The sequence below is a fragment of the Cyclopterus lumpus genome, chromosome 16 (assembly GCF_009769545.1).
Source record: "Cyclopterus lumpus isolate fCycLum1 chromosome 16, fCycLum1.pri, whole genome shotgun sequence".
NCBI classification, from domain to species: Eukaryota; Metazoa; Chordata; class Actinopteri; order Perciformes; family Cyclopteridae; genus Cyclopterus; species Cyclopterus lumpus.
This window is the reverse complement of record NC_046981.1, coordinates 5,573,365-5,592,871: the sequence shown is the minus strand read 5'-3', so window position 1 is coordinate 5,592,871 and position 19,507 is coordinate 5,573,365.

Sequence of the window (19,507 nt, the reverse complement as noted above, 5' to 3'; positions counted from 1 at the left end):
ATCCTAAAGATTTTGCTAAATTAATGAGTACATGGAGCATATTTACCCTTAATCTAAGACAGGGGCGTGTAATAGTGAAACCACATGCTTGCCTTCATGCTTTCCTCTCTCTCATATAAAGTAGCTATACAATTACAAAAAATTAAGCTTAGTTTGCTCAGATTTAATACATAATACTGTACAGTGGACGTTATTCAAAACCCCCAATGTGTTAATGTTTATTTATTCACACAAATCAAAATGATTATTAACCTTATTATCTGCCTGGTAGCGCTTGTTTACCGTATACATATTTCCAATAACTTTCAATCAAGCGCCACAAGACGTATAAGAAGTAAACAGATCCATGCTATAGCCAGATAGAATGGCGCACACGCAAAAAAAAATAAAATCATTGCTAATTATTTCAAGCGACACACTGATCAATTCTTCATAACGTAACATCATTCCCTGTGTAGGTTCTCAGCCTCGATCTGATTCTGGTAATGTTTTTAAGGCTCTCATGGCCGTTAGCTTTTCTATTGGCTTCATGGATTTTACTGCACTGAAAAAGAAAGGAGTGTATCATAGCCCATCTGATTAGATTGACAAAAATATTCAATAAAACGTTTGTTAAAAGTAATCTAATAAGAAGCCATGCAATGTTATCCAATGATCCAAACTAGACTTATTGTTGAGTCTGAATACTGTATGTGATTCAGCGGTTGGACTTAATTGTATTGTATTATATTGAATCCGACATTGTTTTAAATTCCAAAAAGAAAACTGAATCCATTTCTCAGGTTTTTCATAAGACAAGAGCAAGTAGGTGTATTAACACCTCTTGAAAATGTGCACTTCTGGGCATTTATGAACCCCGGAGCTTTCCCCAGCCGGGATTTCTCGGAGGTGAAAGGTTCCAAATCCCTCTTTAGATGGGTTGATCTTCTCAGGCCCATTATGCCCCTCCACTGTGACAGACTGGAAGCTGAGAGGCAGTCTGGGCAGAACAAAGATAAAGGAGGAATTAAAGAGGAAACCCGAACTCAACTTCAGCATTTGTATAACTTACCCTATCTTACACCTGAGCATTAGGACAGTTCAGTTTGTATTCCCTCCTTAATGCCTTGTTTCCCACCGCCCTTCAAAGTGCTGCTCTGTAAAGCCCTTCAATAAAATGTCAGCAATTCCCTCAGAGCACAGACAAAAAGTTTTCGGAGAACTGGCAAACTGACAACTCTTCATTGGCATAATCCCTCAAGAGACTGATTCAGATACATTTGTATGGTTTCTCTATTCAACGGAATGTAATATCGGGAATAATTACTCCTACTGGAGTCAGTTTTGAGAAGATTACATTATATTGACACTAAAATACTAAGTAAAATGGATATCAGGCATAATGAAACATACATATATTCAGATTTACTGAAGGGAACCAAGAAAATGAAAATGCTGTCGTCATTTTCGTATTGTGGAAATCAAAACTGTGAGCTTGTGTTGCTTTGTATTATCTGGTCTACTATGCAACCTTTTAAAATAAGTTTGATAAAACATTAAAGCCTCTACTCGTGGGAAGAGGCACATCAGATGTGAACGTTGACCAACCAGTAAACCGTGTTTTGTTTACTGGATTATGGCAGCTCTGTCCAGTCCTAGGACAAAACAAGTGTATCTCATGACAGTAAGCTGACTGGGCTGAGGGCAACAGCTCAGTCCCCATAGAGAAAGCTGAGATGGACTGTCGGGGCACCTGGGACACAACTCATCCCCTCAAGCAGTTGATCACAACCCAAATGACAAGTAATTGACTGGATGATGGATGATGAGATTAGATTTATGGGTTTAAACAAGGTCAAACATCTCACTCCCACCTGCTAAACCACAACATTGCTCCAAATGATGGAATCAGAATTATGGTTATGTGCATGATAATTCTCCTATCATGGCCTTGGGAAGGTTGTTAAGGACTTGTGTGATATCCAATAGGTCTTGGGTTTAATTGCTGAGCCCGGTGGGTCAAAGTACAAGGTCAGGGGAACCAGAGGAGGGATCCATTTACTGCTACTAAGGGTTAGGGCAATGGAAGTGGTTAGGCTGTGTCCAGGGTTTTCATAGTCTACAATATTAGAGCCTAAGATGAGCCCACACCACTGGAATGAATTGTAACCCAAACAGCATGTCCACTGTGTTCCTTGGTCTTTTAAATTGATGAAGCAAAATTAAAGGCAACACTGAAAATGTGATCAACCCATAATTCACAAAGAAGCTGTAAAACCAACATTTCTGGAGAGGTTGGAGATACGTGGTTTTAGGACATGTATGAGTCATCCCATACAGTCGGTCATTGTTCAGACATTACACACCTGCAATTCCATACATCAGCATTGCAGAATATTTACTTTGACCCGTATTTAGTAAATATTTTTTTATTATTTTCCTCTGTGATCTAATAATACAGTCAATCTTTACTATAAAACCTTAACATTTGAAGCAAAAATCCTTCCAGGGCACTCTGTATTAAAGTATACAATATATCCTTGTGTACAGCTCTCGGTGCCCCTAGTGGGCCATTTCTGATTGTTACCAAATGTGAGGCAATATCTCCATTTCATTTATTTATAAAAGGCAGATATAAAACCGTCACTTAAAATGTGCAGTGTTTACCGTAAATGCCCTTTCGCTCAGTAGATCGATCATTCGGTCATGAACTCTACATTCGAGTCGCATAATGAAGGCCAGCCTCTCTTATACGGGGTCCTTTTTTTTTTCAAAGACAAAATGGAGCTTGCAATGCTGTTTACTTTGCCGTTAACTCGTGAAGAATAAATTACCCACTTTAAGAGGTTTCCAAGTTCACTACCGACGTGAGAAGAGCATGAGAAGTTTACTATTTATAGTGGCTGAGTGGTTAACTTGTATATGCACTTTGGTAGTTTTAGCCTAGTTCGTCTCCTTCGTCCTCCGTGGTTCGAGGACAAGGGAACTGTTAACTGTTGAGATCCAATCAAATTGTTATTGCTGCTATCTTTAACATGCTGTGAATGAGGCAAGCCTTAAACAAACTACGGACTGCAGCGGAGGAATGATTAACTGCGGTAGGTATAATGCTCACTGTGTAAAGCAGCCAACTGTATTTTTCCAAATGGTTGAGTTTTATTCAACAGACATAAATTGTCTTAAATCCTTGCCAACATATCCACCGTGAGCCACAGTATGACATCTATAAATGTGTTCTTTCCTTTCCTGATTTCATATGAAACACTACTTTATCATCAAGTGGAATGAGACAATGAACTATTTAGTTTATTAATAAAATAAAGCCCTGAAGCCATATTTAGAAGAATAACATATTTAGCACTGTTGCTTTTTCGACTTTGTTTGACAACCAAATCATAATTAGGTATAAATAAGTCTGGAATTGAATGGCTTGGGAAATAGAAGAGCTTTGTATACTTAGCTCTCTTGCTAAAACCTCTAGAGTAATTAATATATAGACGTATGAGCCCATACATGTACGTACCCACAGTAAATGCAATTTTAGATTCTTAAGTGTTCAATCCACCATTCTAACCCAAACATGCAATTGCTGATATTATACATTTCCCCATAATCCCATATTCAAGAAGAATCATGCACTGCATCAAGCAAACACATACAATGCATCTAAGAGAGTTACAGCAATCAGTCCATATGGTTACCTTTATGTTATGTTTATGAGTAGCCAGTGAATGAATACTCTGCTGTAGACAGGTCATTACTTAAGTAACCAATGCACACACATTGCTTTTTGAGAATAATTTATCTAAGATCAAAATAAATCAATGCATATTTGGAGAACATATGTTACTAGATTTGGACAAGCTGCAAAGCTCAGCCTCCATTAATAAATTGAGAAATGTGAGGATTCATTACTGTATGGATTTCGAGAACACATCTATGCAAATGACAAAGAAATGCAAATGCGTAGGGGTCATCAAGCAGAGTGCTCAACATAGATTGCCACGAGGTAATCACAAGGCCCACCACAAACATATCCACTGGTATATGCTGGTCTATCAATCCAGAAATCACAATGTCCAATGTCTTAAATATGGGCATACATTATGTCCTGGAATATCTATTTGATTTAGTTGTTGATCCAGTGCGGGAGAGGTAAGGAGCACCCTCTTTCTCTGACAAATGGCATTTTAACTTCCAAGTGAAGATCTGAAATTGCTCTCCTTAATTGCCCTTTAAGACTGCAGCACCAATTATTAATCAATGGGTGTCAAGGGAGCCAGGCCCACCCTGTATTTAAAGCAATAAATTGCTGAATTATATTCATATTTATTCTAAGTAGGTCTTCATTGTAATTGGCATGTTATTAGGCTGAGGGCTTTTAGTCTGTATCAAAGTAATTCAATTAAAAAAAGTGAAATATAGATCTGTCTGGGATAAACAAACAAGCCAGCTGTAATATGACAGAAATGCAGTGAACGGTCTGGTTAAGTAGCTCATTATTTTTGCCCTTCCTTGCTGCTTCAGGAGTACGGGGCCGGTTTCCATTGTAGCAGCCGGGGACTATGGAAGCACCTCATCAATCCACTTATCCCTGTTCCGTTGGTTGGATAATCTGAGTGTGTGACACTAATGGTGAGGTTGCCTCACGACTGGGAAAATATACAGAGGAGCCAGCTGAACCCCCTCCTCAGTTCTCGTCCTCTCTCGTCTTTAGACACACTCTTTTCCTCTCACACACACACACACACACACACACATAAACCGACAAACATGTAGCGCATACTCCGTCTCTACCGGTCTTTTCCTATGTTCAGTCAAGAGGGTAATCCTAAGCTCCTTTTCTTATCTCAGGGAGGAATTTCCAGCATTAGTCATGATAAGACACAGGTCCTCACTGATAAAGGGGAAGGAAAAGCTCTCCAAAGCTAACGAAGGAGGAGATACTTACGGAATGCAGTTTCTGATGGATTCAGACGGAAAAGGCTATTGTCTTTATTGCTTTAATCTCCATAAACAGATTCTGCATTCACGTGTAGAATCTGTAGGCAAGAGTTTTGGCATTGGGGCGCGCTCTGGTTTGGGGTTTGTGGTCCGAGAAGTATCGACCAATCACGTTTGAGCAGGCTTTGGTTGAATGCAGGTCCGCGTGGAGAGCTAAAGAGGTGGAGAATGCATTGGCCAAAATACATTCTGGTTCCGTTGTCTCACAAATTTCACTTTTTATTGGCTTTAAAATGAGCTTGTTAACTGGCTACTTGTAAAAAATAAAATCTGGCCGTGCACATTTACTCTCAACCTCAACTCCAGTCTCATATCTCAAGTTGCGAATCAGACTGTAAACAACGAGCTGCACGCACAGAAAAAGGAAGTCTTGGCCTTTACAGCAGCTGGCTACACCGGATCACCAGAAATATAACCCCCACGCTTATGCGTCTTCAGAGCGATGAGTTCTAAGATTGATATTGCTTTTAAAGGATACCGCATGTGTATTTCTACAATGGCAAATAATCAGTAAATGCCATGATCCCAAAAAAAGAAAGAAGGTAGCACACCACAACGTACATCACAGGTCTGTTGTTTAAAACCTAGCTGTATTCCTTCAGAAACACAGTCCACTCAGACGTCATGATTCAAACTTTACGAGGTCGAGTTGAGCCTCCCCCCCCCCCCCCCCCCCCCCCCCCCCCCCCCCGTCTGCTGAAACGGTGGCGTTTACTTTGGTAAAAGAAATGTTGCATACATTATATTGACTACATATTGTTAGGGTGGTTTTGCAGGTCAAAGTGATTTACGCCTCTGGAGAAAGTTTGGCTCTTGTGAGCGTGGAGCGCAGCTACGGGAGGAGGGGCTGTGGGGTGTAAAGATTTATCATCCTTTTTTTTTTTTTTTTTTACAAGCGTCAGGCCTTATCCAGAAACAACAACACAGGTATTTAACCTGTTCCTTGTCAAGCCTTGTCTGGAAAACCTCCATTCATCTTCAGGGAGTATGTGGACATTTGTTTATTTTCAACTTTGGCTAATTGACCCAAACTATCTTTATGATTTTCCAGTTGCAGCACTATAAGTACACGACTGAAACGGACACTTTGCCTCACAGAAACGGCGTCTGACGGATGGGGGTGGGTTCATACGGAGGTTAGGGTGTACAAGCGTGGAGAAACTAAAAAACAGTGTGCCTACACGCCCCCCACCCCCACCCCTCTGCACCCTGAATCCTGCGTTAGAGTAAGACGCTCTGTCACATCAATCTTGGAAGCAAACTTACAAAGCAATTTGTTGAAGGTCAGCGGAATATGTGATAAAAGTGTAGTCTTGTTAAGCATCCATCACGGGCTGATTCGGATTTTGAGCAAAGATGTAGTGACAAAAATACACAATGGGTTCAGGGTAATGGGTTTAGGCAGGGATATTGGTTTGGGTAATACAGTTAATAGGTCCTTGGATCTGGGGGCTCTTTTAGGCAGATATGAGAAGCATCACCGGCTGTCATATTCTCCGATGAGAGAATGCATTAGAGCAAACTCTATTTAGCAAAAGACAATTCAATTAGGGACTATTCAGAGACCCCGGATTATTTCCCTGCGGGCATCCGCTCAGTCGAGGCAATATTCAGATTTCATTGTGATTTCAAAGTGGAGAAATGTCAACGGGTGGCTCCTGCAGTGGTCGGGGGGGGGGGGGGAGGGGGCTGTATGGACATTTATATTTCGACGGTCAAACAAATGAAGACAGAATTTTCTCAATACTTTCCTAATGTACAGTAGCAATATGTTATGGATTGATTGGCTGCATTTATCTTGCGACACAGAGGCTTTATGGCTTGTGTTTTTTTTCTATGGGATAGAGAGTCGTCCAGTTTTTTATAGATATTCCTTCAAAAATAAAAAATAAAACACCATGGCAGCAAACAAAGAACTAGAGGTTAATCAAAATATGCACTGTGTATCAAATAAAACCTGTATATATATTACAGCAACATTTGATGCATATCTACTAATAGTATTGGAATATAAAATGTTGTAGACATAACTATATAAACTACGTTTTTATTTCATATCTGGAAAAGAGGGACTAAACATTGTCATATTTCCATGTATACAATTAAAAAAATGTACACCATATATGACAAGCTGGGATTTTCTACACATCAAAGTATGTGTAGAAAGTATGCTGCACATATCATGTGCGAGCATACAGCGAGTGATATATCCTCCATCATCAACCATGGAAGTCAATGTCACACATGCATATGATGCACATATCATGCATGTCAGTGCATGGGCTATATACTTCAAAAATTCCACTGTCAGTACATTAAGGCACATGTCCACCCTGTACACACACATGTTACACAAATCATCAGACGTCGAGACTACACCTGTCTCTACATGAAACCAGAGACCCCCGCCTGCATCCAGGGGGCTGTGCAGCACACTGACAATGCGACTTTGTCACAGATAGTCATAAATCCAACCTCCTAAGGATATTACACAAGAAACCGAGATGCCAGCGAATCAATTCACAGTTTGGTGGCGGGACCATAAAAGCGTCTTTTACCATCTCATCTAAAGCCAATCAGCGTGGTTCCTATATGTAAACAGAGACGTACAGTATTCCTCCAGATGACATTGCCATGAGGGTGCGTCCCGTAAACAAGTCATTAATCCGATAGGGTCCGTTGTGGTCTGTGATGCCGGTGTGTGCTCAGTGTGCTGTTTTGACAGTTTGCTAACTTTATTTTGACCAAATACTGACAGATGGATCTTCGGGAGCACCGGAGACCAGACTTCTTGGAAAACATTACCAAAAAAAAAAAACTTCACAGTGTCAGTGCAATTAATGAAGCGCTTGAAGAGTTCTTCCTTGAGCGAGGAAAAGGGCAGACCATTTTTACCAGTGGGAGAAGAAAAAAAAACAAGAAAAAAAAAAAACGGCGAGAGAGATGTCTCAGTAGATTAATTCGTCGTAGTCGCGACGGTGTTATTACTGGGAACAGCTCCAGGATTTCTATTTCACCATGAAACCACGTTGATAAAGTGCTCAGAGCTCTGGACATGAATCCGCCCGTGCAACACAAGTTGAGCAGATTTTAACTGTGTACATTAGATATCTCCTCTGCAGACATATTGAATGACGAAAGACATGACATGATAGTGGCAGGCGACTAAGATTTATTCCGAAATCCAACCGTATCACATAACTGCTTTGAGAACAGTAAACTTCGGTCCAGACTCCAACTGACATTCACATTTAATCCACCACTGAATCATGTCCTTCCTGCAGCTCTGTCTCATACACACTACAAAAATGCAATGAATGCATTCTGACACCGGGTCAAATAACATTCCACTTCTTTTTTAAATAATAAATATATATATATATATATATATATTATACACATGCAAGCTTAATCGTTATCAGCATATTGGTGAGCGTCCGTCTGTGACGTGTACGATGTTCAAATATGCTGCCACTTCTATTCTTTAACGCTCAATGACAGAAGGGACCTTGGTAACGAAGAGCCAATGTCCGTATTCACATGAAGAACAAAGGAGCTTGATATCAGCACAGTGCTTCGGCCGGTGTTTATTTCCACCGGCGCTCGTCTCAGCGGGTGTAGCATGTTTGTGCCTCCTGTCTGGTGTGCTGGTCACTGCCCTTCTCACTGGCCGTGTGGACATTAACTCGTCGGAAGAAGAAGAAGAAAAAAAGAGGAACAACTTTGACAACGTCCTTTCTCTTTTCCACACAGATCTTTTGCTTGGCTGTGGCAAAGTTTGACTGAACCTTTTGTTTGAAGGAGTTGGGGGGAGAGAGAGAGAGAGAGAGAGAGAGAGAGAGAGAGAAAGGAGAAAAGAAGGGGGGAAAGGGGACACAACAGCGACCATATGTTCAATGTGACCCTCATTATTCTCAATTAGGGCAGCCATCCATGGAATGGTCTTGCTGATAACAGCCCATAACACCTTCAGTAGAATGGAGCACAATCTTCCAGTGGCACGATGGACGAGCAGGGTGGGGTGGGGGGGGGCATAAGCGAGTGTGTATTCCGAGTGTGTGTTCCCCAAGTAGATGCACAGACACCTTTTCTTTTTTTTTGACTTACATGTCATGGTGTGCATGCATAACCATGACATGCTCGTATGTGAATATGTGCATCCTTTCGTGTGTGTGTGTGTATGCACATGACATTGTTTGTTGGCTTTTGATTGTGTGTGTGTGTGTGTGTGTGTGTGTGTGTGTGTGTGTGTGTGTGTGCGGGGACCTGTGGCGAGGTGCGGCGGATGGGCAGGCAGGCTTTGCCAGCTTCTGGAAGGCTTACGGGGGGTGTGCAGGGCCACAGCCCAGGTCCCCAGGACGTCTGGATGGATGATTTGATGGAGAGTAATGGGGTCACATTGAGCACATGATGTAAAGGCTAACCTTATGCCTAACTGTTAATGACATTATGAATGTGTCAGCAAATTTCTCTTTCCCTCTTAACGTAAAACAAGAACAATATTTTGACAGGGGCGCGTGGGGGGTTGGGGGGCTTGGGGGGCGTTTTTACTGGTCTAATCTCTTTGTTGCTCATCCGTAGAACTGGTCGTTCTCTGCTGTCATCGTTAGTGCAATGCTGAGCTGAAGGTGACCCACATAAGAAGCAAGTATATGTGAAGTCAGTCAGAAGTTAGCGAGCTTTCCTCTTCATAGACGTCTGTCATTTCGCTTTTGAAAAGGAAAAAAAAGGATTTGATTGATTCATCAAAGTGTATAACTTACATACTGTATATATTCATAACCAGAAGTGCATGTATTTGCGATAAATTCTCATAAAACCGCATCATATAAATAATACGAACGTCATTTTTTTTCGTTTACACTCAGAGCAAATTAACTTTCATGCTGACGTAAATGAATGAGGCCCGTACTAGTCATTTGTGACTATCCCCCCCCCCCCCCCCTGGCCTGCTTCCCAAGCTCTTACTGTAAGCCAAGGAAGCAGTGACATCACCCTCATTCCTCCTTGCACTGAATTCAAAATGGCCCAGGTGATTAAGTTCCCTGTAAAGCGACGGGAGTCCGTGCAAGGCCGCGGCATTGAGCGGGCTCATTGATTAAAACCAAAACGAGAGCCCTCAGCGCACTGCGGGGACGGCAGCGGCACCACTCACAGTGACTGGTACGCATCATTTGTCTTTGATCTCGTCCTCCTTTTGACTATTGTCTCCATCAGCCAGCTTCTCTGTGGCAGCTGGTGCCCGTACGCCGCTCTCCTCAGCATCAGTGAGAGAGAGAGAGAGACTATTATGGCTCCGCTGCACGGGTCGGGTAACACACAATAAGACGGCTGCTTAGCAATTCACTGAAACCCGGCATGGTCTCTAGATCATGAAGCACTATACAAAATATACTGCGGCTCATTTACTTTGCTAATCTTTTTTTTAAACTGATGCCTAACATTTTTTTTTGATTTTCATTAATGAAATACTTAAGTTTAATACAATTTAATACAAAATCATGAAGAGACAATGGTCTGAGGACACTCAAATTGTCGATTGTCTACTATTTATGAAAATAAATCACTTCCCCACCTACTTAGCCATAGAAGATGTCGTGGTTGCTGTGTGTTACACACCGAGCTTGATGAGTCTGGTTTCCCAAGATGCGGTAAAATGAGCATAATGCCACGGAAAGCAAACACATGAGTCAATCATGCAGTCGGGGGTTGGTGGGTAGCTCTGGTAGTTAGGGTTTTTGCTAATTGGTCCTACTTTCTCAACTTCAAATAAACTTCAAATTATTGTTTCAGTTCAGTTGCCCAACGTTAACCAAAAGTTACACGTGATCTGACCAAGTCACATCTATCACAGTAATCAAAACCCCAGCGACGCTGTCCAAACAGCTGGAAGTGTAATTCAAGTTGTGTCACTCTAGTTCACTGAACATGACTGTTTCAAACCTCCCGAGACGTGAAAAAAACACAGTTTATTAGTATTGTCAATAATGAGTCTTTAAGTCGTGCCGATTTCCCAGGATCCCATGATTCTGTATTGCGCTGCATATTGCAGAGAGAAATGAAAAAACAGCATCCACACTACCATCATCAAGCCACAGCCTCCTCCTCTTGTGTACACCTAAAACAGAACAAGCCCATACAAGTTTGAAATTGATGAGTGCGCCACTACAAGTTCATGACTTTGACCTCCAGGGTATTTGATCCCTTGACACAGAGTTTATTTTTCCAAAGCTACAGCTTGATATTCCAGCACTTAATTTAAGAGTGCAGTTAAATCACAGAAGCCATAATATGTCAGGCAATCCCACGACTGGGGGTAAAAAAAAAAAAAAAGAAAAAAAAAGAGAGTGAAAACAGGGGAGGGGGAGGGAGGGAAAACAGTAAGTAATGAAAAAGCTATGATTGCTTTTCTGTCCCTCCAAATGACAGTTAGCACCTCAATGACCTGCTCGGGGCAGGGCCATCTAGAAATGACACGCTAAGGCACAACGTCATCTAACAGGGTAGTTACAAAAATCAATACAAAACCCATTTCAAAGATGCTTGGCGAGCGTGTGTGTGTGTGTGTGTGTGCGTGTGTGAGAGTGTCTGTGAGCTTGCGTGTGTGACAGAGAGGGAGAGAGAAGGACCTGCTGTTATGTTCATTTATTGAGTAGGCCTGAGGGGCAGAAAACAAACTTTTCTGATATACACATTACCTCGCGAGCAAAGGAATTCTGAAGGCTAAGCAATAACTGCATTACTTAAGTCATGAAGATCCCCCTCCATGGAAGGTGGGGTCTTTCATTGCATGTCAAGTACGGCTTAATTCTAAACCCGCTGCCCTCCAGGCCCTCTTCATTGTCACACTTTTAACTAAACTAGGTATTGGCCACTAGGAAGAAGAATGACTCCTTGTCCCGCCGGGGGATCGATATGCAGTCTCTCTGACATTCCCAGAGAACACATGTAAACCAGCCGGGCCGGCCGTACGACTATCTTGTCTTGTTGGGATGCTGGCAAACATCATCATATATTATCCCCTTTGATTTGTTGTCAATACCCAATCACGGCAAAGAGGTGCAGATCTAGCGGAGCACAAAGACACTAAGGAGTGTAAAACAGACAAATGGGCAGGGGGGACATCAATCCGAAGGCCCCTGATGAAATAGGGCGCCGTGTCGACGGCTGGAATTTATAGACAGTAACATGCGAAAGTGCTCACTCCTCACAGCCCCGAGAGAGGTCAATAGCCTGATGCCTTTGTCCAAATGGCGTTCTCATTAAGCCGGATCTTTCAACGTTTTTTTCTCTCTCTCTCTCTCTCTCTGTCTCTCTTTTTTTTGCACAACAGGAAAGAATAAACGGCTACCCGCTCGTTTGTTGTTTCAAACCAAATTACCTCCAGTGGCCCGGGCCTCCTACAAAAAGCGTTACGTCTAATAGAAATTGATGCACACGCCTATAAACACCGCGTGTCTCGCCCCCACATTTTAATTATGCTGGCTTGCGCCGCACCGTCTTGCATTATACCTTTTCCATATATCTTATCGGGATCCGTGGGTTTTTTTCGACAAAAAAAAAACAAGCTGATAAAAACCACGGGACTCATTTGCAGCACTTGAAAGAAACTTGGTTCAGCTGTGTGTAAATCCCACCCGTCTAAAAAAAAATTGGGAAAGAGACACACACTACAGCGTGTGATTGAGAGGTTGGATTTTGGTGTCAGCGGGGTGCTGGATTCAACAAGGATATTTCTTTGGAAACACAATCAAATAGAGCTTTTACTTTGTGTCAGCTACATTTCCTGTGAGAAGCGCCGGCGCTCCAGAGATCCGATCAGTGTTTCAGCGGTACCGGTGCGATACTGATTCCAATGAATTACATACAATATATGAGAAGCCTTGGCTCTCGCTGATGGACCTCAACACAATCTAAGAGAAAACACTGGTACATCGTCCCGTCGCACACGCGCACACACACACGCGCACACGTATATGCACACGGAAAAGTAAATTTAATGTTGTCACTTCCTTCAAAAGCCGTCAATGTCAAGAGGGACCGCTGGCAATTCAAAGTAATCGGGAAGCCACGTAACAAAAATAAATTTGGGGCTTGACACGCTGTTGGAAAAGAATAGCAATCAGCAAATTTAATGCATTTCTGATGTATATTTAAGGCTCTGACACTAGGCCACAGATGTACATGTGTTGGGTTTCTATTTTGCAAAAGATATGGTCGGTGATAACCTATTATGGGACATCGTCGGCTTCCCCACTGCCTCAGCCTCGAATAGGAAAAATTCCATCACTTGCTCTATCCAGGAGATGTAATATCGAAACAAATTATGGCTGGAATTGAAAAGTCACAAGCTTATTCCGTCTTGATCAAACCACTGCCAAAAGGCTAAGTGCAGAACTGGAGATACCCCCAAAATGCTTTTTATTGCATTATCGTCATTGACATGTACAACACTCCCAGTTCCCAGCTTTAGGAGTGGATATAAATAAATATTTTTCAAGCTATAATCCAACACACAGGAAGCGTTAAAAGTTTTTAAAAAAAGCCTCTGAAAAATAATTAGTAATTTATTTGTGGTTGTTTTAGTAAACAACTTTTTTTTGTAATTCTTTTTAATTCTTTTGGGGTACAACAAACTGGATTTTAATCTTCATAGTTCAATGACAAATTAGGTTTACATTCAAAAGACTAAGTGGATATGAAAGACAGTCTTCAAAGAAATAAGACTATAATGAGGGATTCTGATCAATGCAACTGTACCGACTACCACCTCGGCTATCAGTCAGTGTTTAGCCGTCTGAAGTCAGACCCAACAAGAATACAAGCCATTAACGTGACAGACAAACCTTATTTGGTGGGACATCGTTTGTAAGATGTAATGATCACATCTCAAAGTACATAACGTTTGATTGGATCGCAGGGAGTTTGTTTCCCGGCGGCAGCAATAATAAAAAGAAGCGGTCTCATTTCGCTTTCATGGCGTCGCATATTGAACCACCTGAGTGCTGCCTTGCTCTACGGTGGCCTGCAGGCGCTTTTCAACAGTGAGTCCTGACACACACAAGACGTCTGCTGAGACCCAGATAGAGATTTCTATTATCATATCAAATCACACAGCAGTGCTCTCATTATAACTGACACATTTTTGAACAGTGAATAAAGGCAGAGCTACATAATGCATAATTAGTAGGTTTTTTTTACTTTTTTTTTGCATATGGTAGTGCATGATAAGAAGCTGATGTTAGAGAGAATAGCTTTGCCGCGACATCAAAAAATCTCATAGAAGTTAGGAGATTATGGTCTGGTACAGTGACCTCCTGACCCGGCTGGATCCCTCTAGATGACTGAGACCGGGGCCGGCGAACAGAAGGCCGATACCCCCCCCCCCCCCCCCCCCCCCCCCCCCCTCCCGTCCTTGCCGAGACCTCGTTAACGACTTAGAAGACCCATCAATATTTAACAACTCTATGATTGAAAATTTCAAATTCATCTCCTCAATGGTAAATCACAAAGGAGAGGGAGATGGTGAGCGGGAGAAAATGAGGATGGAGGGGGGGGGGGGGGGGGGGGGGGGGGGGGTGAGGACAGAGAGCGCGAGTCTTTTCTTTTTTTTTATCAGAGAGCTATTTTAAATAAAGACTGTGATTTAGTGAGGCCACACCAAGTCAATTAGGGGCAGAATATCTAAGCTCTGTTTAAGTAGGTACTGAATCACCATATTGGATCTGACTGTCTAACAATTACTCTGATATAAAAACATACTATTCCGCCTGTGGGGAGCGAAGAAAGTGCGAGATACAGGAGTGATTTCCTCCCCTCTCTACAATTCTTGTTTTCGTCCCTCTCTCCCTCTCTCCCTCTCTCCCTCTCTCCCTCTCTCCGCTTTTTTTCTCTTATGCATTTCTCAACCTTCATGCCCTCTCCTGTTCATTCGACAGACTTGAGTCAAAGAGCAAGAGATAAGCTTTACTATTTCATGAAGGTGTGTGGTTCCCCCGCTGGTGCCAGAGTTCTCCGTGTCTGACAAAGTCCACCAGCTCATGAGAAGGCACCGTGAGACTGAAGTCACGCACATCTGTAGCCAAGAATACCTGCCTATCAAATCTATAGATTATATATATATAATTAGCATTTCCATTATTCTGGAGTCTGGACTTTGGAATTACCACAAATCGGATTAAAAAAAAAAAAATGATGTACTGTGAGTAGAAAATATTTTATTTCATGTTCATGTTCATCGTCAATGACTCTGCCTTGACGTGGATAAATAGATCAAGTCTAATTAAAATACACACACACACACACACACACACACAAATGTGACGGGAAACGATGAGGCATACAATGCCGTATGTGTCCCTAATTCTGCAATGGCCTTCTCCCCTCTCGTTGTGTGCTTTAGTCATGTGGGTTCTTGGGAGTTCAACGCAGCGGCAGTAAACCCCAAAAGAGATCACTTCCTGATGCAGCACAGTCGTCCTCCTCTGTGTATCAAAGACACATTTCTTTGTGGGAGCACGCCCCTGCCTACATCCCATCCCTCCCCAGCCATGTGTGGCTTTTGGTTCACTGGAGGTCAGGACGATCATTCACCCCAAGGCCTGAGGGCGCCCATATACTCTCCCCTTTATGACCACATAAAGAAAGCCAAGTGCTCAGGCGTGCCTGATTAGCTGCCCTAATATGCTATTTGTGACTAATTTCAATGGTGCTAAGTCACAGGTGACGGTCCCAGGCTGTAAATCTCACTCGGCCAACCTTTGACGATGGATGTGTATGTGTCTGTGTGTCTGTGTGAGTGTGTGTGTGTGTGTGTGTGTGTGTGTGTGTGTGTGTGTGTGTGTGGGTGGGTGTGTGTCCTCTCCCCCAGGATGCACTAGTAGGTCCCGTGGTGAATATGCAAAGGCCATTTAGGTGAAAGGCAGGGCATAAAAGTAATGGATGGTAGATGAAGCCATCTCAAGCTGACAAGTCAACTTGCGTAGAGGAAGTGTGTGTGTGTGTGTGTGTGTGTGTGTGTGTGTGTGTGTGTGTGTGTGTGTGTGTGTGTGTGTGTGTGTGTGTGTGAAAAATGAACTGCGACTAGAGCAGTGTTGTTCAAGCACAATCATTACTCTCTGCCTCCAGCGCTGATATACTTGTAGCGCTGAAATTTTGTACATTTTATGTGCTTTACTGATTGACTAGCTCACACGATGCAAATCAGAATGGTTAAAAATAGTTAATGAGTGTCTTTTGACCGTATCGAAGTGGAACAAACTGTTTTACATAAGAGCGAGGGATTTTTGACCTTGTCCTACATTAGTGTTTTGATAGGGTTCTTCATAATTACTTTTTAAAAGAAAGAATGGTGTGATACATATCATCAGTGAGAGTAAAAAAATATTTTTATTGTAAAACATTCAAATGTTGACATTTGTAAGTATGTATTTATTCTGAGGATGTAATATATAAACCGTGCTAATTTGAAAGGACTATAGTTAACAGACCTTCACTCTGTTCCTGTGTCTCTCCTCTACTTCCTTATGATGTGTCAACATTCCCCTGTTTGAACTGTTTTCCTATTATCCCCCTGACCGCTGCTTTTCTGACCCCACAGTGGAGTTTTGACAGCATAAGGAAGGAGAGGGGAGACGAGCAAAGAAATGCTGTTGAAATGTGAGTGTGTGAGTATGTGTGTGTGTGTGTGTGTCTGTTTGTGTGAGCATAACAAAGAGGGAGAGAGAGAACAGACAGAAAGACAGTTTGTGTGTGTGTGTGTGTGTGTGTGTGCGTGTGTGTGCGTGTGTGTGTGTGTGTGTGTGAGTGTGTGTGTGTATAAGTGCGTGTGTGCACTCCAGTGACCTCTGTGCTGGCTGTGCCTTGTCCTCCAAGCTGACAGAGTCCTCTCCTCCAGCGTCTCAGTGTTTAACACCCAGGGTCTGTTCCCAAATGGCCAGCCTAAAACTTCTTTATACACACACACACCTTTTAGCAGCATGAGGGCTACCACTCTGCACCCTAACACTGCTCGAGCTCCAGAGAGGTGAAAGCCATGGGGGGGGGGGGGGGGGGGGTGGCAGGCTGAGCTACACTCACCTCGAAGAAACATAACCAAAAGGTTAACAGTTCTGCCAGATGTGGGGTCACAACCAGTAAGGAATCGCATTATGTCTATATGAATGACAACGTGCAGCCTTGAGACACTTGGACTTGCATTTATTGAGTGGAGCTGACAGAATATGGCCCCCCAAGACATGTCCCCGGTGAATTATTGAGATATGCAGCAAAAAGGCAGAGAAATTGTCATTAGGATTTTATTATTGTTTTCTTTCATACTCAGTTAAATGTTATAACCTTAAATGTTTGTTTAGGACATTCTTTAGCCAATCGAGCCTTAAGAGCAATGTGTTTTCCTTTGTACGTGGATAATTGGAACAGCCATTGAAAATTAGTAATTAAAGTCAAAAATAAAATTGTGACAATAAGCCAATAATAAACTCTATCTGTTACTTGCAGATTCTGATCAACAATCCTATCCACCTGCCCCTCACACCAATGGGAAACCTTGCCCAAGCAGGTCATCAACACCCCAGTCTCCCTCTCCCACAATTGAAAAGCCAAGGTTAAAGAATAGTCCGAATAATAAGATGCAAGCCTCCGAGTCTGGTAAATCAGTGTAAAAAAACACTCTTCCCTGCAGCCAAAATACTTCAACCGCCTGTCCCTGTTTTGAAATCATAAACAGCCCACCGTCACCTCACCAATGGTAATGAAATGCAAAACGGCGTGTCAGAAAAGAATCAAAACCTGCCTCCGCTTCGCGCCCCACACACTTTAGAAAATGCAGGCTGCGTCACGTAGCACAAACACAGCTTCTGTTTCAGCCAAATTAGGGACATTAAAAATCACAGGCTGAAAACCTGCTAATTATTACACCCTTCTTACAAACAGAGACAGTCGAGCTAAGCGGCAAAAAGCCACTGGCTGACTCCCAATGTCACTTTCTCTCGAGTAACAAATATCCAAAGGTCAAAGTGTGTACTTCGGGGGAATCGGGAAAAAGCTCAACGGGGCTAAGTGGTGTGTGCCTGTGTGTGTGTTTGTGTATGTTTGAAGGAATCTGGCCTGTTATGTCCTCTAAGACTATGCTGCCACCTGCAGCTCTGGGTACGAACAAAGACACAGGTGCCGCTGAAGGGAATAACAGGCAGGGTAGTAAGTCACATACTGTAAAAGTCATGCACAATTACCACGAGAATAAAAAACCTAATATGTGGCTCCGGCCTCATTAAGGTGGCAGTTTCGCAGACAACTGAAACAAGGAGTTGTGCATTAATAGCTGTATTTAAAATGAGAATGTTAATACTCTACAGTGATAGCTCTTATTGGAGCATGCTTAAAAAAAAAAAAAAAAACATAACAGATATTTGAAGTACATTGCTTTATTGGACTGGATATTCCAAGCAATCCATATTTCAATTAATTGCAAAAAGACACATTGAATTGAAAGCCATGTAACACATATCGTGATAAACATTAGATGTATATCATTCGAATATAATTATCCTGTAAATGTATAAAATTATAAATTGCATATTCGTACCGGTTAGGATTCATGCAGAGGCTCTCAAAGTCGGGGGGTGAACTTGCATTGTGAATTATCGCACCCCAAACGCCTGCTCATTGTTTTCGCAAACCCCCTTTATTGTTCCAAAGAACAACAAGACGTATGGCCCTGCAGCAATTAAAATATTGGATATCAAAGTGCAGATGCTGGAGACTGTTAAAGAAATGTGATAGTGAGCGTGAGTAATGATGGCATACATTACTTTGTCATTAATAGAAAAGAAAAGTGAAGGGTGTGGGTGACCTCATATGCAAAAGCTTCTGTATAACAATATGTTGTTGCCTATAACAATGTGAAGCATTTTTCTTTTCTTTTTTTCTTCTTTTTTTGTTTCCCTTCCCACAAAGAGCGGTGAACTCTGGACTGACATTTGTACAGATGTGGTAAGGCTCGAAGCCACCCTGTAATTAAAGCGCTCACCCTGGGAAAAAAGGTGTGATCTTCTGTCATACTTTGACAAGGCTCCGAGCAACGGGCGAAGCAATATAGTTACATGCTTGGTAGCAGCTGGAAGAAGAATGACCGTATGTTTGATTGCCTGATAGCCAGACTGTATCTCCAAGCTATTGTTTTTGGTAATAGCGATCAAAGTCGTGTGTGTGTGTGTGTGTGGGAGTAGTTGTACGTGCGTGTGTGTGTGTGTGTGTTTCAGTGTTATGTTTGATATGTAGGTATTTTCAAAAAAATGCATCTTATTTGGCTAAATAGGGATTAAAAGAGTTTGATCATGAGTCACATTACAATCGTGAGATAATCACATCCATTTTTAATACGCAGCAGTGTAACCAAATCCCTCTTCAAGTCGATGAAATGTATTTTGACTTCACTTCACTGCCTTGTAGAAACCGGAGACAGACACCACATATGCTCTGTCAGAATCATTAAGTCAACATGCCATCAGGTTCAACTCAAGAG